The sequence below is a fragment of the Garra rufa genome, chromosome 2 (genome assembly GCF_049309525.1).
Source record: "Garra rufa chromosome 2, GarRuf1.0, whole genome shotgun sequence".
Lineage (NCBI taxonomy): Eukaryota > Metazoa > Chordata > Actinopteri > Cypriniformes > Cyprinidae > Garra > Garra rufa.
This window is the reverse complement of record NC_133362.1, coordinates 68,872,194-68,897,193: the sequence shown is the minus strand read 5'-3', so window position 1 is coordinate 68,897,193 and position 25,000 is coordinate 68,872,194. Positions and strand designations below refer to the sequence as shown.

The 25,000-nt window shown below is 44.5% G+C and overlaps 33 non-coding genes across 33 annotated transcripts in view; 6 read left to right on the top strand and 27 right to left on the bottom strand.

Moving 5' to 3' along the window:
• Positions 1–7, bottom strand: part of trnay-gua (transfer RNA tyrosine (anticodon GUA)) — an 87-nt gene extending 80 nt beyond the window's left edge. The window contains exon 1 of the tRNA in view: positions 1–7. This exon is cut by the window's left edge and continues 30 nt beyond it. This is a non-coding gene — a tRNA (tRNA-Tyr).
• Positions 8–653: 646 nt separating this feature from the next.
• Positions 654–725, bottom strand: trnae-uuc (transfer RNA glutamic acid (anticodon UUC)). Its single transcript has one exon. It is a non-coding gene; the product is annotated as a tRNA-Glu (tRNA).
• Positions 726–1,169: 444 nt separating this feature from the next.
• On the bottom strand, positions 1,170–1,241 carry trnae-uuc (transfer RNA glutamic acid (anticodon UUC)). The gene has a single exon. It is a non-coding gene; the product is annotated as a tRNA-Glu (tRNA).
• A 2,336-nt stretch (positions 1,242–3,577) lies between these two features.
• Positions 3,578–3,650, bottom strand: trnar-acg (transfer RNA arginine (anticodon ACG)). The gene has a single exon. It is a non-coding gene; the product is annotated as a tRNA-Arg (tRNA).
• A 116-nt stretch (positions 3,651–3,766) lies between these two features.
• Positions 3,767–3,838, top strand: trnae-cuc (transfer RNA glutamic acid (anticodon CUC)). Its single transcript has one exon. It is a non-coding gene; the product is annotated as a tRNA-Glu (tRNA).
• A 110-nt stretch (positions 3,839–3,948) lies between these two features.
• Positions 3,949–4,035, bottom strand: trnay-gua (transfer RNA tyrosine (anticodon GUA)). The gene is given in 2 exon segments: positions 3,949–3,984; positions 3,999–4,035. It is a non-coding gene; the product is annotated as a tRNA-Tyr (tRNA).
• Positions 4,036–4,680: 645 nt separating this feature from the next.
• On the bottom strand, positions 4,681–4,752 carry trnae-uuc (transfer RNA glutamic acid (anticodon UUC)). Its single transcript has one exon. It is a non-coding gene; the product is annotated as a tRNA-Glu (tRNA).
• A 335-nt stretch (positions 4,753–5,087) lies between these two features.
• On the bottom strand, positions 5,088–5,160 carry trnar-acg (transfer RNA arginine (anticodon ACG)). Its single transcript has one exon. It is a non-coding gene; the product is annotated as a tRNA-Arg (tRNA).
• Positions 5,161–5,276: 116 nt separating this feature from the next.
• On the top strand, positions 5,277–5,348 carry trnae-cuc (transfer RNA glutamic acid (anticodon CUC)). The gene has a single exon. It is a non-coding gene; the product is annotated as a tRNA-Glu (tRNA).
• Positions 5,349–6,191: 843 nt separating this feature from the next.
• trnae-uuc (transfer RNA glutamic acid (anticodon UUC)) lies at positions 6,192–6,263 on the bottom strand. Its single transcript has one exon. It is a non-coding gene; the product is annotated as a tRNA-Glu (tRNA).
• Positions 6,264–6,707: 444 nt separating this feature from the next.
• On the bottom strand, positions 6,708–6,779 carry trnae-uuc (transfer RNA glutamic acid (anticodon UUC)). Its single transcript has one exon. It is a non-coding gene; the product is annotated as a tRNA-Glu (tRNA).
• A 2,336-nt stretch (positions 6,780–9,115) lies between these two features.
• On the bottom strand, positions 9,116–9,188 carry trnar-acg (transfer RNA arginine (anticodon ACG)). Its single transcript has one exon. It is a non-coding gene; the product is annotated as a tRNA-Arg (tRNA).
• A 289-nt stretch (positions 9,189–9,477) lies between these two features.
• Positions 9,478–9,564, bottom strand: trnay-gua (transfer RNA tyrosine (anticodon GUA)). Its single transcript is given in 2 exon segments — positions 9,478–9,513; positions 9,528–9,564. It is a non-coding gene; the product is annotated as a tRNA-Tyr (tRNA).
• A 645-nt stretch (positions 9,565–10,209) lies between these two features.
• trnae-uuc (transfer RNA glutamic acid (anticodon UUC)) lies at positions 10,210–10,281 on the bottom strand. The gene has a single exon. It is a non-coding gene; the product is annotated as a tRNA-Glu (tRNA).
• A 2,335-nt stretch (positions 10,282–12,616) lies between these two features.
• Positions 12,617–12,689, bottom strand: trnar-acg (transfer RNA arginine (anticodon ACG)). The gene has a single exon. It is a non-coding gene; the product is annotated as a tRNA-Arg (tRNA).
• Positions 12,690–12,978: 289 nt separating this feature from the next.
• trnay-gua (transfer RNA tyrosine (anticodon GUA)) lies at positions 12,979–13,065 on the bottom strand. Its single transcript is given in 2 exon segments — positions 12,979–13,014; positions 13,029–13,065. It is a non-coding gene; the product is annotated as a tRNA-Tyr (tRNA).
• A 645-nt stretch (positions 13,066–13,710) lies between these two features.
• trnae-uuc (transfer RNA glutamic acid (anticodon UUC)) lies at positions 13,711–13,782 on the bottom strand. The gene has a single exon. It is a non-coding gene; the product is annotated as a tRNA-Glu (tRNA).
• A 335-nt stretch (positions 13,783–14,117) lies between these two features.
• On the bottom strand, positions 14,118–14,190 carry trnar-acg (transfer RNA arginine (anticodon ACG)). Its single transcript has one exon. It is a non-coding gene; the product is annotated as a tRNA-Arg (tRNA).
• Positions 14,191–14,306: 116 nt separating this feature from the next.
• On the top strand, positions 14,307–14,378 carry trnae-cuc (transfer RNA glutamic acid (anticodon CUC)). Its single transcript has one exon. It is a non-coding gene; the product is annotated as a tRNA-Glu (tRNA).
• Positions 14,379–15,221: 843 nt separating this feature from the next.
• On the bottom strand, positions 15,222–15,293 carry trnae-uuc (transfer RNA glutamic acid (anticodon UUC)). Its single transcript has one exon. It is a non-coding gene; the product is annotated as a tRNA-Glu (tRNA).
• Positions 15,294–15,737: 444 nt separating this feature from the next.
• On the bottom strand, positions 15,738–15,809 carry trnae-uuc (transfer RNA glutamic acid (anticodon UUC)). Its single transcript has one exon. It is a non-coding gene; the product is annotated as a tRNA-Glu (tRNA).
• A 2,336-nt stretch (positions 15,810–18,145) lies between these two features.
• trnar-acg (transfer RNA arginine (anticodon ACG)) lies at positions 18,146–18,218 on the bottom strand. The gene has a single exon. It is a non-coding gene; the product is annotated as a tRNA-Arg (tRNA).
• Positions 18,219–18,334: 116 nt separating this feature from the next.
• On the top strand, positions 18,335–18,406 carry trnae-cuc (transfer RNA glutamic acid (anticodon CUC)). The gene has a single exon. It is a non-coding gene; the product is annotated as a tRNA-Glu (tRNA).
• Positions 18,407–18,516: 110 nt separating this feature from the next.
• On the bottom strand, positions 18,517–18,603 carry trnay-gua (transfer RNA tyrosine (anticodon GUA)). Its single transcript is given in 2 exon segments — positions 18,517–18,552; positions 18,567–18,603. It is a non-coding gene; the product is annotated as a tRNA-Tyr (tRNA).
• A 535-nt stretch (positions 18,604–19,138) lies between these two features.
• On the bottom strand, positions 19,139–19,211 carry trnar-acg (transfer RNA arginine (anticodon ACG)). The gene has a single exon. It is a non-coding gene; the product is annotated as a tRNA-Arg (tRNA).
• Positions 19,212–19,327: 116 nt separating this feature from the next.
• On the top strand, positions 19,328–19,399 carry trnae-cuc (transfer RNA glutamic acid (anticodon CUC)). The gene has a single exon. It is a non-coding gene; the product is annotated as a tRNA-Glu (tRNA).
• A 110-nt stretch (positions 19,400–19,509) lies between these two features.
• trnay-gua (transfer RNA tyrosine (anticodon GUA)) lies at positions 19,510–19,596 on the bottom strand. The gene is given in 2 exon segments: positions 19,510–19,545; positions 19,560–19,596. It is a non-coding gene; the product is annotated as a tRNA-Tyr (tRNA).
• Positions 19,597–20,240: 644 nt separating this feature from the next.
• trnae-uuc (transfer RNA glutamic acid (anticodon UUC)) lies at positions 20,241–20,312 on the bottom strand. Its single transcript has one exon. It is a non-coding gene; the product is annotated as a tRNA-Glu (tRNA).
• A 335-nt stretch (positions 20,313–20,647) lies between these two features.
• Positions 20,648–20,720, bottom strand: trnar-acg (transfer RNA arginine (anticodon ACG)). Its single transcript has one exon. It is a non-coding gene; the product is annotated as a tRNA-Arg (tRNA).
• A 116-nt stretch (positions 20,721–20,836) lies between these two features.
• trnae-cuc (transfer RNA glutamic acid (anticodon CUC)) lies at positions 20,837–20,908 on the top strand. Its single transcript has one exon. It is a non-coding gene; the product is annotated as a tRNA-Glu (tRNA).
• An 847-nt stretch (positions 20,909–21,755) lies between these two features.
• Positions 21,756–21,827, bottom strand: trnae-uuc (transfer RNA glutamic acid (anticodon UUC)). The gene has a single exon. It is a non-coding gene; the product is annotated as a tRNA-Glu (tRNA).
• Positions 21,828–22,271: 444 nt separating this feature from the next.
• trnae-uuc (transfer RNA glutamic acid (anticodon UUC)) lies at positions 22,272–22,343 on the bottom strand. Its single transcript has one exon. It is a non-coding gene; the product is annotated as a tRNA-Glu (tRNA).
• A 2,336-nt stretch (positions 22,344–24,679) lies between these two features.
• trnar-acg (transfer RNA arginine (anticodon ACG)) lies at positions 24,680–24,752 on the bottom strand. The gene has a single exon. It is a non-coding gene; the product is annotated as a tRNA-Arg (tRNA).
• Between the last annotated feature and the right edge of the window lie 248 nt (positions 24,753–25,000).

The following is a 25,000-nucleotide window of genomic DNA, read 5'->3' as shown; positions in this document are numbered from 1 at the left end:
TCGAAGGCGCAGGTCTGTGGGGTCACAACCTCGGCCTATTAGGTTTCTGCAGCTCGACTGCTGGCCAAAAAACGGCTTTCGACGCAGGAAGACGTGTGGCCCTTTTTCATAGAGGGAAGCACAGAGGAGCCCACCTTCCAATACCGGGAGTCGAACCCGGGCCACCTAGGTGAAAACCAGGAATCCTGGCGGTAGACCATATGGGAACTGGTCAGTGGAAGCCTTGTCCGGGTAAAAAAAAAAGATTCCAAAAATACTCACGCCACGCATTCGAAAAAACAAGTGTGGTCTTGCATTGTGACCGTTATCTCAAGGAAAAACAGCCTATCGCCCGTCTGTCAAGGTACAGAAATGAAAAAATCATGAGATTAACAATGAAACTGAGACGCGGTTTTAACCGGGTAAGTTGCTGATTATTGGCTAGTTCGGATTTCATTTCGTGGGAACTGGTCAGCGGAAGCCTTGTCCGGGTAAAAAAAAAGATTCCAAACATACTCACGTCACGCATTCGAAAAAACAAGCGTGGTCTTGCATTGTAACCGTTATCTCCTGACCGGTAGCAAAGAGGAGCCCGCCTTCCCATACCGGGAGTCGGACCCAGGCCGCCTGGGTGAAAACCAGGAATCCTGACCGGTAGCAAAGAGGAGCCCGCCTTCCCATACCGGGAGTCGAACCCGGGCCGCCTGGGTGAAAACCAGGAATCCTGACCGCTAGACCATATGGGAACTGGTCAGCGGAAGCCTTGTCCGGATAAAAAAAATATTCCAAAAATACTCACGCCACGCATTCGAAAAAACAAGCGTGGTCTTGCATTGTAACTGTTATTTCAAGGAAAAACAGCCTATCGCCGGTCTGTCAAGGTACAGAAATGAAAAAATCATGAGATTAACAATGAAACTGAGACGCGGTTTTAACCGGGTAAGTTGCTGATTATTGGCTAGTTCGGATTTCATTTCGTGGGAACTGGTCAGCGGAAGCCTTGTCCGGGTAAAAAAAAGATTCCAAACATACTCACGTCACGCATTCGAAAAAACAAGCGTGGTCTTGCATTGTAACCGTTATCTCCTGACCGGTAGCAAAGAGGAGCCCGCCTTCCCATACCGGGAGTCGAACCCGGGCCGCCTGGGTGAAAACCAGGAATCCTGACCGGTAGCAAAGAGGAGCCCGCCTTCCCATACCGGGAGTCGAACCCGGGCCGCCTGGGTGAAAACCAGGAATCCTGACCGCTAGACCATATGGGAACTGGTCAGCAGAAGCCTTGTCCGGGTAAAAAAAAAGATTCCAAAAATACTCACGCCACGCATTTGAAAAAACAAGCGTGGTCTTGCATTGTAACCGTTATCTCAAGGAAAAACAGCCTATCGCCGGTCTGTCAAGGTACATAAATGAAAAAATCATGAGATTAACAATGAAACTGAGACGCGGTTTTAACCCCCTGGGGCCGATGGTCACGCCGGCGTGACCAACCTACTTTTTTTAAGATCAGCGCAAAAGACACTAAAAATGCTCTGTCGGTTTAAGTCATACACATTAGAGATATACATCAATGGAAACTGTAAAGCGTGTACTTTTATTTGTGCACACTCACAAGAACAGCAGAAAGTTGTATTTTTTTATTTAGAATAAAGAAAACAAACAGGGTGATTTCTGTTTTCTCTGTCTCCGTGAACTGCTTTTAGAAATGCGTCACTTATATCATTCAAACACGGTGAATATTTAGCACACAAACATAAAAGTGGTATCTACTGAAAGCTTGAGATTTATGCTTTTAAACGAAGTAAGTTTTATCAAAAACAAATAATCTGTGATAAATTAATCTATATGAAAGAAAGGAGATGTCTAGTCTATCCAGTTCCAACTAATTATCTCTAATGTGACCGCGCCCACTATCGGGAAATCTTTTGCCATGCAAATTAGCCATGTGCTACTAGCTCGGCAAGGACCGGAGTATCTGTACGTGAGGAAACTCCCACATCACCGCAACAAAGCAACATGACTTCAAGTTCATCTTGGTTAAAGTTTGTTACTGAATGAAATATGCAGTGAGGAATAAGACTTATATTTACCTCAATCCTAAGAAGGACGCGATGCGACGCAAACCCAGCAGGAGGAGACATTTACATGAGTAAGTCTTACTTTCATTTTCCTACTAGCTTTCGCTGTTATTTACAAAACATGTACACATTTTACTAGTTAGGCTTATTCCAAACTAAAATTCCTGACTTTATCAAATGAAACATTATGAAGTACGTTTGATTGCATTGCATCTCTTACAATGGCAGGATATTTATAATGTTCTAGAAAAACGATGTGATTATGACTGTGAGATGCAAATGACGATATCTTTATGAATGTAGAATCATACTTTATTTATTTATTTTATTGTATAACAGTGTAAAAGTAATATGAGTGCTTACACTGAATGTGTGTTTACATCACGTTTATTAGTAATATAGTGCTAAACGATAATTATTAGTTTCTTAGATATTACATGTCTTTTTTTTTACATTAGTACAAATTCTAGAGTATAGACTGTATTCTGACAGATGATCCTGATATGATTTTTGGTTTGTTTTGTTTTTGTAGTGATCTCAAACCTGCTCAAAAGATGAATCCTGCCCTCTTCCCCATGAGTCCCTTCAAACTGTTTTCCTCTGAGAGCACTAGAAACTTGAGATGTTCAACTACACTGATATTCTAGTGTAAAACAAGTTTTTGACTTTTTTTGTATTTTTTTAAGGGCACACAAAGTTTTCAGAAATGCCACAAAGTCTGTGCACATCTGTGTGGTAAGATGAGGGAGCTCAATAATGTGTCTTGGACCTTCATTATGTATGTTTTGTTTATACAGTGATAGTAAATAAAATAAAAATAATCTAAAACTCCATTCTCTGAATCTTCTCACATTGTTTCCTTACCTGCTATAGTCAAGTCAGTCATTGATGGGGCCATTAGGGAGGGCTCTTTTGTCTCTCAGGTGTGAATTGCTAAATATTCATGGGTCATTGCCACACCTATGAATAATCCCTTTCGATCACAAAACATGTTTTATAAAATTTAAATCAATATATTGTTTTCTCTGAACGAGTGAACGAGATGATTTTCACATCATTTGGTTGAAAAAATTCTAGCCTACGACATCCAATTATCTAAAGTCTTGTAAAGAAATGTCCTGTATGTGCTTCATGGCCTTATTTCAGTGACTTCAAAACTTTAGATTTTCAATAACCACGCATAAACATAGTTTTCTCAAAAACACAAACATGCACATTAATGTTGCTTGCATATTATTGTAGCCCAATATGTGCTGATTACAATGTAATCTGACTTTAACCATTCATATGTTTTTAAGATACTGAAAAAAGCACAAATGTCAGGGCATGTCAAAACTTCTTCAGGGCCCCAAAACACCTCAGGCCCCAGAGGGTTAACCGGGTAAGTTGCTGATTATTGGCTAGTTCGGATTTCATTTCGTGTACAACTTTTTCTCAAAGCCGGGGTGGGACGTAGGAATAGGGCAACAATTCGGCAAGCCTGTGACATCAAAACCAAACTGCATTACGCAAAAACCAGAGAGCGAGCCAGCCAGGAGTCGAACCTAGAATCTTCTGATCCGTAGTCAGACACGTTATCCATTGCGCCACTGGCCCACCGCCTGGGGAACCTCGTGCTTGCAGCCCGACTCGTTGGTTTTCGACGTGACAGAAGCCTGTATTGCTGTCTGCTTGTTCTCATGATATTAGCAGGCCAGCATTAAATCGGCTCTTCCCTGGTGGTCTAGTGGTTAGGATTCGGCGCTCTCACCGCCGCGGCCCGGGTTCGATTCCCGGTCAGGGACAGCTGTTTTGCCCCCCCCTCCCCCCCAATGGCGGACTGTGAAATCAAGCTCTGTTGGCTGCTTTCAGAAGGCCGGCCCCCCCAAAAAAGGTGGGCACGTGAAAAACAACCTCCTTCGAGCCGGAGTCGAACCAGCGACCTAAGGATTGCCAACGCTCCTCCTACAGTCCTCCGCTCTACCAGCTGAGCTATCGAAGGCGCAGGTCTGTGGGGTCACAACCTCGGCCTATTAGGTTTCTGCAGCTCGACTGCTGGCCAAAAAACGGCTTTCGACGCAGGAAGACGTGTGGCCCTTTTTCGTAGAGGGAAGCACAGAGGAGCCCACCTTCAAATACCGGGAGTCGAACCCGGGCCACCTAGGTGAAAACCAGGAATCCTGGCGGTAGACCATATGGGAACTGGTCAGTGGAAGCCTTGTCCGGGTAAAAAAAAAGATTCCAAAAATACTCACGCCACGCATTCGAAAAAACAAGTGTGGTCTTGCATTGTGACCATTATCTCAAGGAAAAACAGCCTATCGCCCGTCTGTCAAGGTACAGAAATGAAAAAATCATGAGATTAACAATGAAACTGAGACGCGGTTTTAACCGGGTAAGTTGCTGATTATTGGCTAGTTCGGATTTCATTTCGTGGGAACTGGTCAGCGGAAGCCTTGTCCGGGTAAAAAAAAAGATTCCAAACATACTCACGTCACGCATTCGAAAAAACAAGCGTGGTCTTGCATTGTAACCGTTATCTCCTGACCGGTAGCAAAGAGGAGCCCGCCTTCCCATACCGGGAGTCGAACCCAGGCCGCCTGGGTGAAAACCAGGAATCCAGACCGGTAGCAAAGAGGAGCCCGCCTTCCCATACCGGGAGTCAAACCCGGGCCGCCTGGGTGAAAACCAGGAATCCTGACCGCTAGACCATATGGGAACTGGTCAGTGGAAGCCTTGTCCGGGTAAAAAAAAGATTCCAAAAATACTCACGCCACGCATTTGAAAAAACAAGCGTGGTCTTGCATTGTAACCGTTATCTCAAGGAAAAACAGCCTGTCGCCGGTCCGTCAAGGTACAGAAATGAAAAAATCATGAGATTAACAATGAAACTGAGACGCGGTTTTAACCGGGTAAGTTGCTGATTATTGGCTAGTTCGGATTTCATTTCGTGTACAACTTTTTCTCAAAGCCGGGGTGGCACGTAGGAATAGGGCAACAATTCGGCAAGCCTGTGACATCAAAACCAAACTGCATTACGCAAAAATCAGAGAGCGAGCCAGCCAGGAGTCGAACCTAGAATCTTCTGATCCGTAGTCAGACGCGTTATCCATTGTGCCACTGGCCCACCGCCTGGGGAACCTCGTGCTTGCAGCCCGACTCGTTGGTTTTCGACGTGACAGAAGCCTGTATTGCTGTCTGCTTGTTCTCATGTTATTAGCAGGCCAGCATTAGATCGGCTCTTCCCTGGTGGTCTAGTGGTTAGGATTCGGCGCTCTCACCGCCGCGGCCTGGGTTCGATTCCCGGTCAGGGAAAGCTCTTTTGCCCCCCCCTCCCCCCCAATGGCGGACTGTGAAATCAAGCTCTGTTGGCTGCTTTCAGAAGGCCGGCCCCCCCAAAAAAGGTGGGCACGTGAAAAACAACCTCCTTCGAGCCGGAGTCGAACCAGCGACCTAAGGATTGCCAACGCTCCTCCTACAGTCCTCCGCTCTACCAGCTGAGCTATCAAAAGCGCAGGTATGTAGGGTCACAACCTCGGCCTATTAGGTTTCTGCAGCTCGACTGCTGGCCAAAAAACGGCTTTCGACGCAGGAAGACGTGTGGCCCTTTTTCATAGAGGGAAGCACAGAGGAGCCCACCTTCCAATACCGGGAGTCGAACCCGGGCCACCTAGGTGAAAACCAGGAATCCTGGCGGTAGACCATATGGGAACTGGTCAGTGGAAGCCTTGTCCGGGTAAAAAAAAAAGATTCCAAAAATACTCACGCCACGCATTCGAAAAAACAAGTGTGGTCTTGCATTGTGACCGTTATCTCAAGGAAAAACAGCCTATCGCCCGTCTGTCAAGGTACAGAAATGAAAAAATCATGAGATTAACAATGAAACTGAGACGCGGTTTTAACCGGGTAAGTTGCTGATTATTGGCTAGTTCGGATTTCATTTCGTGGGAACTGGTCAGCGGAAGCCTTGTCCGGGTAAAAAAAAAGATTCCAAACATACTCACGTCACGCATTCGAAAAAACAAGCGTGGTCTTGCATTGTAACCGTTATCTCCTGACCGGTAGCAAAGAGGAGCCCGCCTTCCCATACCGGGAGTCGGACCCAGGCCGCCTGGGTGAAAACCAGGAATCCTGACCGGTAGCAAAGAGGAGCCCGCCTTCCCATACCGGGAGTCGAACCCGGGCCGCCTGGGTGAAAACCAGGAATCCTGACCGCTAGACCATATGGGAACTGGTCAGCGGAAGCCTTGTCCGGATAAAAAAAATATTCCAAAAATACTCACGCCACGCATTCGAAAAAACAAGCGTGGTCTTGCATTGTAACTGTTATTTCAAGGAAAAACAGCCTATCGCCGGTCTGTCAAGGTACAGAAATGAAAAAATCATGAGATTAACAATGAAACTGAGACGCGGTTTTAACCGGGTAAGTTGCTGATTATTGGCTAGTTCGGATTTCATTTCGTGGGAACTGGTCAGCGGAAGCCTTGTCCGGGTAAAAAAAAGATTCCAAACATACTCACGTCACGCATTCGAAAAAACAAGCGTGGTCTTGCATTGTAACCGTTATCTCCTGACCGGTAGCAAAGAGGAGCCCGCCTTCCCATACCGGGAGTCGAACCCGGGCCGCCTGGGTGAAAACCAGGAATCCTGACCGGTAGCAAAGAGGAGCCCGCCTTCCCATACCGGGAGTCGAACCCGGGCCGCCTGGGTGAAAACCAGGAATCCTGACCGCTAGACCATATGGGAACTGGTCAGCAGAAGCCTTGTCCGGGTAAAAAAAAAGATTCCAAAAATACTCACGCCACGCATTTGAAAAAACAAGCGTGGTCTTGCATTGTAACCGTTATCTCAAGGAAAAACAGCCTATCGCCGGTCTGTCAAGGTACAGAAATGAAAAAATCATGAGATTAACAATGAAACTGAGACGCGGTTTTAACCCCCTGGGGCCGATGGTCACGCCGGCGTGACCAACCTACTTTTTTTAAGATCAGCGCAAAAGACACTAAAAATGCTCTGTCGGTTTAAGTCATACACATTAGAGATATACATCAATGGAAACTGTAAAGCGTGTACTTTTATTTGTGCACACTCACAAGAACAGCAGAAAGTTGTATTTTTTTATTTAGAATAAAGAAAACAAACAGGGTGATTTCTGTTTTCTCTGTCTCCGTGAACTGCTTTTAGAAATGCGTCACTTATATCATTCAAACACGGTGAATATTTAGCACACAAACATAAAAGTGGTATCTACTGAAAGCTTGAGATTTATGCTTTTAAACGAAGTAAGTTTTATCAAAAACAAATAATCTGTGATAAATTAATCTATATGAAAGAAAGGAGATGTCTAGTCTATCCAGTTCCAACTAATTATCTCTAATGTGACCGCGCCCACTATCGGGAAATCTTTTGCCATGCAAATTAGCCATGTGCTACTAGCTCGGCAAGGACCGGAGTATCTGTACGTGAGGAAACTCCCACATCACCGCAACAAAGCAACATGACTTCAAGTTCATCTTGGTTAAAGTTTGTTACTGAATGAAATATGCAGTGAGGAATAAGACTTATATTTACCTCAATCCTAAGAAGGACGCGATGCGACGCAAACCCAGCAGGAGGAGACATTTACATGAGTAAGTCTTACTTTCATTTTCCTACTAGCTTTCGCTGTTATTTACAAAACATGTACACATTTTACTAGTTAGGCTTATTCCAAACTAAAATTCCTGACTTTATCAAATGAAACATTATGAAGTACGTTTGATTGCATTGCATCTCTTACAATGGCAGGATATTTATAATGTTCTAGAAAAACGATGTGATTATGACTGTGAGATGCAAATGACGATATCTTTATGAATGTAGAATCATACTTTATTTATTTATTTTATTGTATAACAGTGTAAAAGTAATATGAGTGCTTACACTGAATGTGTGTTTACATCACGTTTATTAGTAATATAGTGCTAAACGATAATTATTAGTTTCTTAGATATTACATGTCTTTTTTTTTACATTAGTACAAATTCTAGAGTATAGACTGTATTCTGACAGATGATCCTGATATGATTTTTGGTTTGTTTTGTTTTTGTAGTGATCTCAAACCTGCTCAAAAGATGAATCCTGCCCTCTTCCCCATGAGTCCCTTCAAACTGTTTTCCTCTGAGAGCACTAGAAACTTGAGATGTTCAACTACACTGATATTCTAGTGTAAAACAAGTTTTTGACTTTTTTTGTATTTTTTTAAGGGCACACAAAGTTTTCAGAAATGCCACAAAGTCTGTGCACATCTGTGTGGTAAGATGAGGGAGCTCAATAATGTGTCTTGGACCTTCATTATGTATGTTTTGTTTATACAGTGATAGTAAATAAAATAAAAATAATCTAAAACTCCATTCTCTGAATCTTCTCACATTGTTTCCTTACCTGCTATAGTCAAGTCAGTCATTGATGGGGCCATTAGGGAGGGCTCTTTTGTCTCTCAGGTGTGAATTGCTAAATATTCATGGGTCATTGCCACACCTATGAATAATCCCTTTCGATCACAAAACATGTTTTATAAAATTTAAATCAATATATTGTTTTCTCTGAACGAGTGAACGAGATGATTTTCACATCATTTGGTTGAAAAAATTCTAGCCTACGACATCCAATTATCTAAAGTCTTGTAAAGAAATGTCCTGTATGTGCTTCATGGCCTTATTTCAGTGACTTCAAAACTTTAGATTTTCAATAACCACGCATAAACATAGTTTTCTCAAAAACACAAACATGCACATTAATGTTGCTTGCATATTATTGTAGCCCAATATGTGCTGATTACAATGTAATCTGACTTTAACCATTCATATGTTTTTAAGATACTGAAAAAAGCACAAATGTCAGGGCATGTCAAAACTTCTTCAGGGCCCCAAAACACCTCAGGCCCCAGAGGGTTAACCGGGTAAGTTGCTGATTATTGGCTAGTTCGGATTTCATTTCGTGTACAACTTTTTCTCAAAGCCGGGGTGGGACGTAGGAATAGGGCAACAATTCGGCAAGCCTGTGACATCAAAACCAAACTGCATTACGCAAAAATCAGAGAGCGAGCCAGCCAGGAGTCGAACCTAGAATCTTCTGATCCGTAGTCAGACGCGTTATCCATTGCGCCACTGGCCCACCGCCTGGGGAACCTCGTGCTTGCAGCCCGACTCGTTGGTTTTCGACGTGACAGAAGCCTGTATTGCTGTCTGCTTGTTCTCATGTTATTAGCAGGCCAGCATTAGATTGGCTCTTCCCTGGTGGTCTAGTGGTTAGGATTCGGCGCTCTTACCGCCGCGGCCCGGGTTTGATTCCCGGTCAGGGAAAGCTCTTTTGCCCCCCCAATGGCGGACTGTGAAATCAAGCTCTATTGGCTGCTTTCAGAAGGCCGGCCCCCCCAAAAAAGGTGGGCACGTGAAAAACAACCTCCTTCGAGCCGGAGTCGAACCAGCGACCTAAGGATTGCCAACGCTCCTCCTACAGTCCTCCGCTCTACCAGCTGAGCTATCGAAGGCGCAGGTCTGTGGGGTCACAACCTCGGCCTATTAGGTTTCTGCAGCTCGACTGCTGGCCAAAAAACGGCTTTCGACGCAGGAAGACGTGTGGCCCTTTTTCGTAGAGGGAAGCACAGAGGAGCCCACCTTCAAATACCGGGAGTCGAACCCGGGCCACCTAGGTGAAAACCAGGAATCCTGGCGGTAGACCATATGGGAACTGGTCAGTGGAAGCCTTGTCCGGGTAAAAAAAAAGATTCCAAAAATACTCACGCCACGCATTCGAAAAAACAAGTGTGGTCTTGCATTGTGACCGTTATCTCAAGGAAAAACAGCCTATCGTCGGTCTGTCAAGGTACAGAAATGAAAAAATCATGAGATTAACAATGAAACTGAGACGCGGTTTTAACCGGGTAAGTTGCTGATTATTGGCTAGTTCGGATTTCATTTCGTGGGAACTGGTCAGCGGAAGCCTTGTCCGGGTAAAAAAAAAGATTCCAAACATACTCACGTCACGCATTCGAAAAAACAAGCGTGGTCTTGCATTGTAACCGTTATCTCCTGACCGGTAGCAAAGAGGAGCCCGCCTTCCCATACCGGGAGTCGAACCCAGGCCGCCTGGGTGAAAACCAGGAATCCAGACCGGTAGCAAAGAGGAGCCCGCCTTCCCATACCGGGAGTCGAACCCGGGCCGCCTGGGTGAAAACCAGGAATCCTGACCGCTAGACCATATGGGAACTGGTCAGCAGAAGCCTTGTCCGGGTAAAAAAAAAGATTCCAAAAATACTCACGCCACGCATTTGAAAAAACAAGCGTGGTCTTGCATTGTAACCGTTATCTCAAGGAAAAACAGCCTATCGCCGGTCTGTCAAGGTACAGAAATGAAAAAATCATGAGATTAACAATGAAACTGAGACGCGGTTTTAACCCCCTGGGGCCGATGGTCACGCCGGCGTGACCAACCTACTTTTTTTAAGATCAGCGCAAAAGACACTAAAAATGCTCTGTCGGTTTAAGTCATACACATTAGAGATATACATCAATGGAAACTGTAAAGCGTGTACTTTTATTTGTGCACACTCACAAGAACAGCAGAAAGTTGTATTTTTTTATTTAGAATAAAGAAAACAAACAGGGTGATTTCTGTTTTCTCTGTCTCCGTGAACTGCTTTTAGAAATGCGTCACTTATATCATTCAAACACGGTGAATATTTAGCACACAAACATAAAAGTGGTATCTACTGAAAGCTTGAGATTTATGCTTTTAAACGAAGTAAGTTTTATCAAAAACAAATAATCTGTGATAAATTAATCTATATGAAAGAAAGGAGATGTCTAGTCTATCCAGTTCCAACTAATTATCTCTAATGTGACCGCGCCCACTATCGGGAAATCTTTTGCCATGCAAATTAGCCATGTGCTACTAGCTCGGCAAGGACCGGAGTATCTGTACGTGAGGAAACTCCCACATCACCGCAACAAAGCAACATGACTTCAAGTTCATCTTGGTTAAAGTTTGTTACTGAATGAAATATGCAGTGAGGAATAAGACTTATATTTACCTCAATCCTAAGAAGGACGCGATGCGACGCAAACCCAGCAGGAGGAGACATTTACATGAGTAAGTCTTACTTTCATTTTCCTACTAGCTTTCGCTGTTATTTACAAAACATGTACACATTTTACTAGTTAGGCTTATTCCAAACTAAAATTCCTGACTTTATCAAATGAAACATTATGAAGTACGTTTGATTGCATTGCATCTCTTACAATGGCAGGATATTTATAATGTTCTAGAAAAACGATGTGATTATGACTGTGAGATGCAAATGACGATATCTTTATGAATGTAGAATCATACTTTATTTATTTATTTTATTGTATAACAGTGTAAAAGTAATATGAGTGCTTACACTGAATGTGTGTTTACATCACGTTTATTAGTAATATAGTGCTAAACGATAATTATTAGTTTCTTAGATATTACATGTCTTTTTTTTACATTAGTACAAATTCTAGAGTATAGACTGTATTCTGACAGATGATCCTGATATGATTTTTGGTTTGTTTTGTTTTTGTAGTGATCTCAAACCTGCTCAAAAGATGAATCCTGCCCTCTTCCCCATGAGTCCCTTCAAACTGTTTTCCTCTGAGAGCACTAGAAACTTGAGATGTTCAACTACACTGATATTCTAGTGTAAAACAAGTTTTTGACTTTTTTTGTATTTTTTTAAGGGCACACAAAGTTTTCAGAAATGCCACAAAGTCTGTGCACATCTGTGTGGTAAGATGAGGGAGCTCAATAATGTGTCTTGGACCTTCATTATGTATGTTTTGTTTATACAGTGATAGTAAATAAAATAAAAATAATCTAAAACTCCATTCTCTGAATCTTCTCACATTGTTTCCTTACCTGCTATAGTCAAGTCAGTCATTGATGGGGCCATTAGGGAGGGCTCTTTTGTCTCTCAGGTGTGAATTGCTAAATATTCATGGGTCATTGCCACACCTATGAATAATCCCTTTCGATCACAAAACATGTTTTATAAAATTTAAATCAATATATTGTTTTCTCTGAACGAGTGAACGAGATGATTTTCACATCATTTGGTTGAAAAAATTCTAGCCTACGACATCCAATTATCTAAAGTCTTGTAAAGAAATGTCCTGTATGTGCTTCATGGCCTTATTTCAGTGACTTCAAAACTTTAGATTTTCAATAACCACGCATAAACATAGTTTTCTCAAAAACACAAACATGCACATTAATGTTGCTTGCATATTATTGTAGCCCAATATGTGCTGATTACAATGTAATCTGACTTTAACCATTCATATGTTTTTAAGATACTGAAAAAAGCACAAATGTCAGGGCATGTCAAAACTTCTTCAGGGCCCCAAAACACCTCAGGCCCCAGAGGGTTAACCGGGTAAGTTGCTGATTATTGGCTAGTTCGGATTTCATTTCGTGTACAACTTTTTCTCAAAGCCGGGGTGGGACGTAGGAATAGGGCAACAATTCGGCAAGCCTGTGACATCAAAACCAAACTGCATTACGCAAAAATCAGAGAGCGAGCCAGCCAGGAGTCGAACCTAGAATCTTCTGATCCGTAGTCAGACGCGTTATCCATTGCGCCACTGGCCCACCGCCTGGGGAACCTCGTGCTTGCAGCCCGACTCGTTGGTTTTCGACGTGACAGAAGCCTGTATTGCTGTCTGCTTGTTCTCATGTTATTAGCAGGCCAGCATTAGATCGGCTCTTCCCTGGTGGTCTAGTGGTTAGGATTCGGCGCTCTTACCGCCGCGGCCCGGGTTTGATTCCCGGTCAGGGAAAGCTCTTTTGCCCCCCCAATGGCGGACTGTGAAATCAAGCTCTATTGGCTGCTTTCAGAAGGCCGGCCCCCCCAAAAAAGGTGGGCACGTGAAAAACAACCTCCTTCGAGCCGGAGTCGAACCAGCGACCTAAGGATTGCCAACGCTCCTCCTACAGTCCTCCGCTCTACCAGCTGAGCTATCGAAGGCGCAGGTCTGTGGGGTCACAACCTCGGCCTATTAGGTTTCTGCAGCTCGACTGCTGGCCAAAAAACGGCTTTCGACGCAGGAAGACGTGTGGCCCTTTTTCGTAGAGGGAAGCACAGAGGAGCCCACCTTCAAATACCGGGAGTCGAACCCGGGCCACCTAGGTGAAAACCAGGAATCCTGGCGGTAGACCATATGGGAACTGGTCAGTGGAAGCCTTGTCCGGGTAAAAAAAAAGATTCCAAAAATACTCACGCCACGCATTCGAAAAAACAAGTGTGGTCTTGCATTGTGACCGTTATCTCAAGGAAAAACAGCCTATCGTCGGTCTGTCAAGGTACAGAAATGAAAAAATCATGAGATTAACAATGAAACTGAGACGCGGTTTTAACCGGGTAAGTTGCTGATTATTGGCTAGTTCGGATTTCATTTCGTGGGAACTGGTCAGCGGAAGCCTTGTCCGGGTAAAAAAAAAGATTCCAAACATACTCACGTCACGCATTCGAAAAAACAAGCGTGGTCTTGCATTGTAACCGTTATCTCCTGACCGGTAGCAAAGAGGAGCCCGCCTTCCCATACCGGGAGTCGAACCCAGGCCGCCTGGGTGAAAACCAGGAATCCAGACCGGTAGCAAAGAGGAGCCCGCCTTCCCATACCGGGAGTCAAACCCGGGCCGCCTGGGTGAAAACCAGGAATCCTGACCGCTAGACCATATGGGAACTGGTCAGTGGAAGCCTTGTCCGGGTAAAAAAAAGATTCCAAAAATACTCACGCCACGCATTTGAAAAAACAAGCGTGGTCTTGCATTGTAACCGTTATCTCAAGGAAAAACAGCCTGTCGCCGGTCCGTCAAGGTACAGAAATGAAAAAATCATGAGATTAACAATGAAACTGAGACGCGGTTTTAACCGGGTAAGTTGCTGATTATTGGCTAGTTCGGATTTCATTTCGTGTACAACTTTTTCTCAAAGCCGGGGTGGCACGTAGGAATAGGGCAACAATTCGGCAAGCCTGTGACATCAAAACCAAACTGCATTACGCAAAAATCAGAGAGCGAGCCAGCCAGGAGTCGAACCTAGAATCTTCTGATCCGTAGTCAGACGCGTTATCCATTGCGCCACTGGCCCACCGCCTGGGGAACCTCGTGCTTGCAGCCCGACTCGTTGGTTTTCGACGTGACAGAAGCCTGTATTGCTGTCTGCTTGTTCTCATGTTATTAGCAGGCCAGCATTAGATCGGCTCTTCCCTGGTGGTCTAGTGGTTAGGATTCGGCGCTCTCACCGCCGCGGCCTGGGTTCGATTCCCGGTCAGGGAAAGCTCTTTTGCCCCCCCCTCCCCCCCAATGGCGGACTGTGAAATCAAGCTCTGTTGGCTGCTTTCAGAAGGCCGGCCCCCCCAAAAAAGGTGGGCACGTGAAAAACAACCTCCTTCTAGCCGGAGTCGAACCAGCGACCTAAGGATTGCCAACGCTCCTCCTACAGTCCTCCGCTCTACCAGCTGAGCTATCAAAAGCGCAGGTATGTAGGGTCACAACCTCGGCCTATTAGGTTTCTGCAGCTCGACTGCTGGCCAAAAAACGGCTTTCGACGCAGGAAGACGTGTGGCCCTTTTTCATAGAGGGAAGCACAGAGGAGCCCACCTTCCAATACCGGGAGTCGAACCCGGGCCACCTAGGTGAAAACCAGGAATCCTGGCGGTAGACCATATGGGAACTGGTCAGTGGAAGCCTTGTCCGGGTAAAAAAAAAAGATTCCAAAAATACTCACGCCACGCATTCGAAAAAACAAGTGTGGTCTTGCATTGTGACCGTTATCTCAAGGAAAAACAGCCTATCGCCCGTCTGTCAAGGTACAGAAATGAAAAAATCATGAGATTAACAATGAAACTGAGACGCGGTTTTAACCGGGTAAGTTGCTGATTATTGGCTAGTTCGGATTTCATTTCGTGGGAACTGGTCAGCGGAAGCCTTGTCCGGGTAAAAAAAAAGATTCCAAACATACTCACGTCACGCATTCGAAAAAACAAGCGTGGTCTTGCATTGTAACCGTTATCTCCTGACCGGTAGCAAAGAGGAGCCCGCCTTCCCATACCGGGAGTCGGACCCAGGCCGCCTGGGTGAAAACCAGGAATCCTGACCGGTAGCAAAGAGGAGCCCGCCTTCCCATACCGGGAGTCGAACCCGGGCCGCCTGGGTGAAAACCAGGAATCCTGACCGCTAGACCATATGGGAACTGGTCAGCGGAAGCCTTGTCCGGATAAAAAAAATATTCCAAAAATACTCACGCCACGCATTCGAAAAAACAAGCGTGGTCTTGCATTGTAACTGTTATTTCAAGGAAAAACAGCCTATCGCCGGTCTGTCAAGGTACAGAAATGAAAAAATCATGAGATTAACAATGAAACTGAGACGCGGTTTTAACCGGGTAAGTTGCTGATTATTGGCTAGTTCGGATTTCATTTCGTGGGAACTGGTCAGCGGAAGCCTTGTCCGGGTAAAAAAAAGATTCCAAACATACTCACGTCACGCATTCGAAAAAACAAGCGTGGTCTTGCATTGTAACCGTTATCTCCTGACCGGTAGCAAAGAGGAGCCCGCCTTCCCATACCGGGAGTCGAACCCGGGCCGCCTGGGTGAAAACCAGGAATCCTGACCGGTAGCAAAGAGGAGCCCGCCTTCCCATACCGGGAGTCGAACCCGGGCCGCCTGGGTGAAAACCAGGAATCCTGACCGCTAGACCATATGGGAACTGGTCAGCAGAAGCCTTGTCCGGGTAAAAAAAAAGATTCCAAAAATACTCACGCCACGCATTTGAAAAAACAAGCGTGGTCTTGCATTGTAACCGTTATCTCAAGGAAAAACAGCCTATCGCCGGTCTGTCAAGGTACAGAAATGAAAAAATCATGAGATTAACAATGAAACTGAGACGCGGTTTTAACCCCCTGGGGCCGATGGTCACGCCGGCGTGACCAACCTACTTTTTTTAAGATCAGCGCAAAAGACACTAAAAATGCTCTGTCGGTTTAAGTCATACACATTAGAGATATACATCAATGGAAACTGTAAAGCGTGTACTTTTATTTGTGCACACTCACAAGAACAGCAGAAAGTTGTATTTTTTTATTTAGAATAAAGAAAACAAACAGGGTGATTTCTGTTTTCTCTGTCTCCGTGAACTGCTTTTAGAAATGCGTCACTTATATCATTCAAACACGGTGAATATTTAGCACACAAACATAAAAGTGGTATCTACTGAAAGCTTGAGATTTATGCTTTTAAACGAAGTAAGTTTTATCAAAAACAAATAATCTGTGATAAATTAATCTATATGAAAGAAAGGAGATGTCTAGTCTATCCAGTTCCAACTAATTATCTCTAATGTGACCGCGCCCACTATCGGGAAATCTTTTGCCATGCAAATTAGCCATGTGCTACTAGCTCGGCAAGGACCGGAGTATCTGTACGTGAGGAAACTCCCACATCACCGCAACAAAGCAACATGACTTCAAGTTCATCTTGGTTAAAGTTTGTTACTGAATGAAATATGCAGTGAGGAATAAGACTTATATTTACCTCAATCCTAAGAAGGACGCGATGCGACGCAAACCCAGCAGGAGGAGACATTTACATGAGTAAGTCTTACTTTCATTTTCCTACTAGCTTTCGCTGTTATTTACAAAACATGTACACATTTTACTAGTTAGGCTTATTCCAAACTAAAATTCCTGACTTTATCAAATGAAACATTATGAAGTACGTTTGATTGCATTGCATCTCTTACAATGGCAGGATATTTATAATGTTCTAGAAAAACGATGTGATTATGACTGTGAGATGCAAATGACGATATCTTTATGAATGTAGAATCATACTTTATTTATTTATTTTATTGTATAACAGTGTAAAAGTAATATGAGTGCTTACACTGAATGTGTGTTTACATCACGTTTATTAGTAATATAGTGCTAAACGATAATTATTAGTTTCTTAGATATTACATGTCTTTTTTTTTACATTAGTACAAATTCTAGAGTATAGACTGTATTCTGACAGATGATCCTGATATGATTTTTGGTTTGTTTTGTTTTTGTAGTGATCTCAAACCTGCTCAAAAGATGAATCCTGCCCTCTTCCCCATGAGTCCCTTCAAACTGTTTTCCTCTGAGAGCACTAGAAACTTGAGATGTTCAACTACACTGATATTCTAGTGTAAAACAAGTTTTTGACTTTTTTTGTATTTTTTTAAGGGCACACAAAGTTTTCAGAAATGCCACAAAGTCTGTGCACATCTGTGTGGTAAGATGAGGGAGCTCAATAATGTGTCTTGGACCTTCATTATGTATGTTTTGTTTATACAGTGATAGTAAATAAAATAAAAATAATCTAAAACTCCATTCTCTGAATCTTCTCACATTGTTTCCTTACCTGCTATAGTCAAGTCAGTCATTGATGGGGCCATTAGGGAGGGCTCTTTTGTCTCTCAGGTGTGAATTGCTAAATATTCATGGGTCATTGCCACACCTATGAATAATCCCTTTCGATCACAAAACATGTTTTATAAAATTTAAATCAATATATTGTTTTCTCTGAACGAGTGAACGAGATGATTTTCACATCATTTGGTTGAAAAAATTCTAGCCTACGACATCCAATTATCTAAAGTCTTGTAAAGAAATGTCCTGTATGTGCTTCATGGCCTTATTTCAGTGACTTCAAAACTTTAGATTTTCAATAACCACGCATAAACATAGTTTTCTCAAAAACACAAACATGCACATTAATGTTGCTTGCATATTATTGTAGCCCAATATGTGCTGATTACAATGTAATCTGACTTTAACCATTCATATGTTTTTAAGATACTGAAAAAAGCACAAATGTCAGGGCATGTCAAAACTTCTTCAGGGCCCCAAAACACCTCAGGCCCCAGAGGGTTAACCGGGTAAGTTGCTGATTATTGGCTAGTTCGGATTTCATTTCGTGTACAACTTTTTCTCAAAGCCGGGGTGGGACGTAGGAATAGGGCAACAATTCGGCAAGCCTGTGACATCAAAACCAAACTGCATTACGCAAAAACCAGAGAGCGAGCCAGCCAGGAGTCGAACCTAGAATCTTCTGATCCGTAGTCAGACACGTTATCCATTGCGCCACTGGCCCACCGCCTGGGGAACCTCGTGCTTGCAGCCCGACTCGTTGGTTTTCGACGTGACAGAAGCCTGTATTGCTGTCTGCTTGTTCTCATGATATTAGCAGGCCAGCATTAAATCGGCTCTTCCCTGGTGGTCTAGTGGTTAGGATTCGGCGCTCTCACCGCCGCGGCCCGGGTTCGATTCCCGGTCAGGGACAGCTGTTTTGCCCCCCCCTCCCCCCCAATGGCGGACTGTGAAATCAAGCTCTGTTGGCTGCTTTCAGAAGGCCGGCCCCCCCAAAAAAGGTGGGCACGTGAAAAACAACCTCCTTCGAGCCGGAGTCGAACCAGCGACCTAAGGATTGCCAACGCTCCTCCTACAGTCCTCCGCTCTACCAGCTGAGCTATCGAAGGCGCAGGTCTGTGGGGTCACAACCTCGGCCTATTAGGTTTCTGCAGCTCGACTGCTGGCCAAAAAACGGCTTTCGACGCAGGAAGACGTGTGGCCCTTTTTCGTAGAGGGAAGCACAGAGGAGCCCACCTTCAAATACCGGGAGTCGAACCCGGGCCACCTAGGTGAAAACCAGGAATCCTGGCGGTAGACCATATGGGAACTGGTCAGTGGAAGCCTTGTCCGGGTAAAAAAAAAGATTCCAAAAATACTCACGCCACGCATTCGAAAAAACAAGTGTGGTCTTGCATTGTGACCGTTATCTCAAGGAAAAACAGCCTATCGTCGGTCTGTCAAGGTACAGAAATGAAAAAATCATGAGATTAACAATGAAACTGAGACGCGGTTTTAACCGGGTAAGTTGCTGATTATTGGCTAGTTCGGATTTCATTTCGTGTCCAACTTTTTCTCAAAGCCCGGGTGGCATGTAGGAATAGGGCAACAATTCGGCAAGCCTGTGACATCAAAACCAAACTGCATTACCCAAAAATCAGAGAGCGAGCCAGCCAGGAGTCGAACCTAGAATCTTCTGATCCGTAGTCAGACGCGTTATCCATTGCGCCACTGGCCCACCACCTGGGGAACCTCGTGCTTGCAGCCCGACTCGTTGGTTTTCGACGTGACAGAAGCCTGTATTGCTGTCTGCTTGTTCTCATGATATTAGCAGGCCAGCATTAGATCGGCTCTTCCCTGGTGGTCTAGTGGTTAGGATTCGGCGCTCTCACCGCCGCGGCCCGGGTTCGATTCTCGGTCAGGGAAAGATCTTTTGCCCCCCCCTCCCCCCCAATGGCGGACTGTGAAATCAAGCTCTGTTGGCCGCTTTCAGAAGGCCGGCCCCCCCAAAAAAGGTGGGCACGTGAAAAACAACCTCCTTCGAGCCGGAGTCGAACCAGCGACCTAAGGATTGCCAACGCTCCTCCTACAGTCCTCCGCTCTACCAGCTGAGCTATCGAAGGCGCAGGTCTGTGGGGTCACAACCTCGGCCTATTAGGTTTCTGCAGCTCGACTGCTGGCCAAAAAACGGCTTTCGACGCAGGAAGACGTGTGGCCCTTTTTCGTAGAGGGAAGCACAGAGGAGCCCACCTTCCAATACCGGGAGTCGAACCCGGGCCACCTAGGTGAAAACCAGGAATCCTGGCGGTAGACCATATGGGAACTGGTCAGTGGAAGCCTTGTCCGGGTAAAAAAAAAGATTCCAAAAATACTCACGCCACGCATTCGAAAAAACAAGTGTGGTCTTGCATTGTGACCATTATCTCAAGGAAAAACAGCCTATCGCCCGTCTGTCAAGGTACAGAAATGAAAAAATCATGAGATTAACAATGAAACTGAGACGCGGTTTTAACCGGGTAAGTTGCTGATTATTGGCTAGTTCGGATTTCATTTCGTGGGAACTGGTCAGCGGAAGCCTTGTCCGGGTAAAAAAAAGATTCCAAACATACTCACGTCACGCATTCGAAAAAACAAGCGTGGTCTTGCATTGTAACCGTTATCTCCTGACCGGTAGCAAAGAGGAGACCGCCTTCCCATACCGGGAGTCGAACCCAGGCCGCCTGGGTGAAAACCAGGAATCCTGACCGGTAGCAAAGAGGAGCCCGCCTTCCCATACCGGGAGTCGAACACGGGCCGCCTGGGTGAAAACCAGGAATCCTGACCGCTAGACCATATGGGAACTGGTCAGCGGAAGCCTTGTCCGGATAAAAAAAAGATTCCAAAAATACTCACGCCACGCATTCGAAAAAACAAGCGTGGTCTTGCATTGTAACTGTTATTTCAAGGAAAAACAGCCTATCGCCGGTCTGTCAAGGTACAGAAATGAAAAAATCATGAGATTAACAATGAAACTGAGACGCGGTTTTAACCGGGTAAGTTGCTGATTATTGGCTAGTTCGGATTTCATTTCGTGTACAACTTTTTCTCAAAGCCGGGGTGGCACGTAGGAATAGGGCAACAATTCGGCAAGCCTGTGACATCAAAACCAAACTGCATTACGCAAAAATAAGAGAGCGAGCCAGCCAGGAGTCGAACCTAGAATCTTCTGATCCGTAGTCAGACGCGTTATCCATTGCGCCACTGGCCCACCGCCTGGGGAACCTCGTGCTTGCAGCCCGACTCGTTGGTTTTCGACGTGACAGAAGCCTGTATTGCTGTCTGCTTGTTCTCATGTTATTAGCAGGCCAGCATTAGATCGGCTCTTCCCTGGTGGTCTAGTGGTTAGGATTCGGCGCTCTCACCGCCGCGGCCTGGGTTCGATTCCCGGTCAGGGAAAGCTCTTTTGCCCCCCCCCCCCTCCCCCCCAATGGCGGACTGTGAAATCAAGCTCTGTTGGCTGCTTTCAGAAGGCCGGCCCCCCCAAAAAAGGTGGGCACGTGAAAAACAACCTCCTTCGAGCCGGAGTCGAACCAGCGACCTAAGGATTGCCAACGCTCCTCCTACAGTCCTCCGCTCTACCAGCTGAGCTATCAAAAGCGCGGGTATGTAGGGTCACAACCTCGGCCTATTAGGTTTCTGCAGCTCGACTGCTGGCCAAAAAACGGCTTTCGACGCAGGAAGACGTGTGGCCCTTTTTCATAGAGGGAAGCACAGAGGAGCCCACCTTCCAATACCGGGAGTCGAACCCGGGCCACCTAGGTGAAAACCAGGAATCCTGGCGGTAGACCATATGGGAACTGGTCAGTGGAAGCCTTGTCCGGGTAAAAAAAAAAGATTCCAAAAATACTCACGCCACGCATTCGAAAAAACAAGTGTGGTCTTGCATTGTGACCGTTATCTCAAGGAAAAACAGCCTATCGCCCGTCTGTCAAGGTACAGAAATGAAAAAATCATGAGATTAACAATGAAACTGAGACGCGGTTTTAACCGGGTAAGTTGCTGATTATTGGCTAGTTCGGATTTCATTTCGTGGGAACTGGTCAGCGGAAGCCTTGTCCGGGTAAAAAAAAAGATTCCAAACATACTCACGTCACGCATTCGAAAAAACAAGCGTGGTCTTGCATTGTAACCGTTATCTCCTGACCGGTAGCAAAGAGGAGCCCGCCTTCCCATACCGGGAGTCGGACCCAGGCCGCCTGGGTGAAAACCAGGAATCCTGACCGGTAGCAAAGAGGAGCCCGCCTTCCCATACCGGGAGTCGAACCCGGGCCGCCTGGGTGAAAACCAGGAATCCTGACCGCTAGACCATATGGGAACTGGTCAGCGGAAGCCTTGTCCGGATAAAAAAAATATTCCAAAAATACTCACGCCACGCATTCGAAAAAACAAGCGTGGTCTTGCATTGTAACTGTTATTTCAAGGAAAAACAGCCTATCGCCGGTCTGTCAAGGTACAGAAATGAAAAAATCATGAGATTAACAATGAAACTGAGACGCGGTTTTAACCGGGTAAGTTGCTGATTATTGGCTAGTTCGGATTTCATTTCGTGGGAACTGGTCAGCGGAAGCCTTGTCCGGGTAAAAAAAAGATTCCAAACATACTCACGTCACGCATTCGAAAAAACAAGCGTGGTCTTGCATTGTAACCGTTATCTCCTGACCGGTAGCAAAGAGGAGCCCGCCTTCCCATACCGGGAGTCGAACCCGGGCCGCCTGGGTGAAAACCAGGAATCCTGACCGGTAGCAAAGAGGAGCCCGCCTTCCCATACCGGGAGTCGAACCCGGGCCGCCTGGGTGAAAACCAGGAATCCTGACCGCTAGACCATATGGGAACTGGTCAGCAGAAGCCTTGTCCGGGTAAAAAAAAAGATTCCAAAAATACTCACGCCACGCATTTGAAAAAACAAGCGTGGTCTTGCATTGTAACCGTTATCTCAAGGAAAAACAGCCTATCGCCGGTCTGTCAAGGTACAGAAATGAAAAAATCATGAGATTAACAATGAAACTGAGACGCGGTTTTAACCCCCTGGGGCCGATGGTCACGCCGGCGTGACCAACCTACTTTTTTTAAGATCAGCGCAAAAGACACTAAAAATGCTCTGTCGGTTTAAGTCATACACATTAGAGATATACATCAATGGAAACTGTAAAGCGTGTACTTTTATTTGTGCACACTCACAAGAACAGCAGAAAGTTGTATTTTTTTATTTAGAATAAAGAAAACAAACAGGGTGATTTCTGTTTTCTCTGTCTCCGTGAACTGCTTTTAGAAATGCGTCACTTATATCATTCAAACACGGTGAATATTTAGCACACAAACATAAAAGTGGTATCTACTGAAAGCTTGAGATTTATGCTTTTAAACGAAGTAAGTTTTATCAAAAACAAATAATCTGTGATAAATTAATCTATATGAAAGAAAGGAGATGTCTAGTCTATCCAGTTCCAACTAATTATCTCTAATGTGACCGCGCCCACTATCGGGAAATCTTTTGCCATGCAAATTAGCCATGTGCTACTAGCTCGGCAAGGACCGGAGTATCTGTACGTGAGGAAACTCCCACATCACCGCAACAAAGCAACATGACTTCAAGTTCATCTTGGTTAAAGTTTGTTACTGAATGAAATATGCAGTGAGGAATAAGACTTATATTTACCTCAATCCTAAGAAGGACGCGATGCGACGCAAACCCAGCAGGAGGAGACATTTACATGAGTAAGTCTTACTTTCATTTTCCTACTAGCTTTCGCTGTTATTTACAAAACATGTACACATTTTACTAGTTAGGCTTATTCCAAACTAAAATTCCTGACTTTATCAAATGAAACATTATGAAGTACGTTTGATTGCATTGCATCTCTTACAATGGCAGGATATTTATAATGTTCTAGAAAAACGATGTGATTATGACTGTGAGATGCAAATGACGATATCTTTATGAATGTAGAATCATACTTTATTTATTTATTTTATTGTATAACAGTGTAAAAGTAATATGAGTGCTTACACTGAATGTGTGTTTACATCACGTTTATTAGTAATATAGTGCTAAACGATAATTATTAGTTTCTTAGATATTACATGTCTTTTTTTTTACATTAGTACAAATTCTAGAGTATAGACTGTATTCTGACAGATGATCCTGATATGATTTTTGGTTTGTTTTGTTTTTGTAGTGATCTCAAACCTGCTCAAAAGATGAATCCTGCCCTCTTCCCCATGAGTCCCTTCAAACTGTTTTCCTCTGAGAGCACTAGAAACTTGAGATGTTCAACTACACTGATATTCTAGTGTAAAACAAGTTTTTGACTTTTTTTGTATTTTTTTAAGGGCACACAAAGTTTTCAGAAATGCCACAAAGTCTGTGCACATCTGTGTGGTAAGATGAGGGAGCTCAATAATGTGTCTTGGACCTTCATTATGTATGTTTTGTTTATACAGTGATAGTAAATAAAATAAAAATAATCTAAAACTCCATTCTCTGAATCTTCTCACATTGTTTCCTTACCTGCTATAGTCAAGTCAGTCATTGATGGGGCCATTAGGGAGGGCTCTTTTGTCTCTCAGGTGTGAATTGCTAAATATTCATGGGTCATTGCCACACCTATGAATAATCCCTTTCGATCACAAAACATGTTTTATAAAATTTAAATCAATATATTGTTTTCTCTGAACGAGTGAACGAGATGATTTTCACATCATTTGGTTGAAAAAATTCTAGCCTACGACATCCAATTATCTAAAGTCTTGTAAAGAAATGTCCTGTATGTGCTTCATGGCCTTATTTCAGTGACTTCAAAACTTTAGATTTTCAATAACCACGCATAAACATAGTTTTCTCAAAAACACAAACATGCACATTAATGTTGCTTGCATATTATTGTAGCCCAATATGTGCTGATTACAATGTAATCTGACTTTAACCATTCATATGTTTTTAAGATACTGAAAAAAGCACAAATGTCAGGGCATGTCAAAACTTCTTCAGGGCCCCAAAACACCTCAGGCCCCAGAGGGTTAACCGGGTAAGTTGCTGATTATTGGCTAGTTCGGATTTCATTTCGTGTACAACTTTTTCTCAAAGCCGGGGTGGGACGTAGGAATAGGGCAACAATTCGGCAAGCCTGTGACATCAAAACCAAACTGCATTACGCAAAAATCAGAGAGCGAGCCAGCCAGGAGTCGAACCTAGAATCTTCTGATCCGTAGTCAGACGCGTTATCCATTGCGCCACTGGCCCACCGCCTGGGGAACCTCGTGCTTGCAGCCCGACTCGTTGGTTTTCGACGTGACAGAAGCCTGTATTGCTGTCTGCTTGTTCTCATGTTATTAGCAGGCCAGCATTAGATCGGCTCTTCCCTGGTGGTCTAGTGGTTAGGATTCGGCGCTCTTACCGCCGCGGCCCGGGTTTGATTCCCGGTCAGGGAAAGCTCTTTTGCCCCCCCAATGGCGGACTGTGAAATCAAGCTCTATTGGCTGCTTTCAGAA